Below are 1,346 nucleotides of genomic sequence, written 5' to 3' on the forward strand. Positions count from 1 at the left end.
TTCTTCACCTATTTCCTCTGTGGACTTGTGTGATTCTTCTTGTTCTGGAATGCCGATAATTCTTAAGTTATTCCTCTTCATGTTGTCCAACATGAATCTTAGACCTTCTTCAGAAATTTTTATACCTCTCTCTGTGGTTCCAAGTTTTGGAGCTCTGCCCTGGATCCGCTTTGCCTGGCATTCTGTGTTATTGCTGGAGGCAAACTTCACTGCACCTCCACCCTAGCTGCCATCAAGCCCCACCTCCTCTCATTGTTTTTTGACTTGCATCTCACTAATGGCTAACGACCGCAAATATTTCTTCATGTTTGTTGGCAGCCTGAATGTTTTCTTTGGTGAAGTGTCTGTTTATGCCCTATGCCAATCTTTTAATTGGGTTGTTTGCTTATCTGGCAGGTCATTGCACAGAAATGTCTAATTTTTAGGAGGTACCAGTCATCTATTTTGTGTTCTACTGTTTGTATTCAGTATTCACCACTCATCTGTTAGTTTGTTGTACTATCATGGCTTGTGTGTTGCTATGATTCTAGAAGTTATGCTGCTGGTATTTTAAATACCAGCAGTGTCACCCATGGTGGACAGTTTTCTGTTAAGCTTCCAGACTAAGACAGACTAGGAAGAATGAGAGGCATATTACTGAATTTTTAGTCACTGAAAACCTTATGAATAACAGTGGAACATAGTCATATGTAGTGCTAGAAGAAGAAAGCATATGAATAGCACCAAGATTTTGTCAGACATGGCTTGGAAGATGAGCCCCTGATGTTGAAATGCACTCAAAATCTGACTGGGGAGGACTTGCTTACCCAAAGTAGAGTTGGCCATGCTTACATTAGTGGAGTGATGTTTTTCAGGACCTTCATTTACTGATGGGACATGATGCAAAATCATGAGGAAACCGCTGCAAACATCCATTAATAATCAGAACATGGAATGTATGAAGTATGAATCTAGGATAATTGGAAGTGTTGAAACATGAAATGTAATGTATAAAGATCACTATTCTAGGCATTAGTGAGTTGAAATAGACTGGTATTGGCCATTTTGAATCTGACTGTCATATGGTTTACTATGCCAGGGAAGAAACTGAAGAGAAATTGTGTCATATTCATCATCAAAAAGAATATTACAAGATCTGTCTTGAAGTACAATGCTGCTTGTGTTAGGATAATATCAATATGCCTACAATAAAATCAGTTAATGCCACTGTTATTCAAATTCATGCACCAACCAGTAAAGCCAGTGATGGTGAAATTGAAGAATCCTACCAACTTCTTCAGTATTTCAGAAATTATTCAAACATGCAATCAAGATATATTGATAAGTATTGGCAGTTGGAATGAAAG

The sequence above is a fragment of the Chrysochloris asiatica genome, unplaced genomic scaffold (genome assembly GCF_000296735.1).
Source record: "Chrysochloris asiatica unplaced genomic scaffold, ChrAsi1.0 scaffold00113, whole genome shotgun sequence".
NCBI lineage: Eukaryota > Metazoa > Chordata > Mammalia > Afrosoricida > Chrysochloridae > Chrysochloris > Chrysochloris asiatica.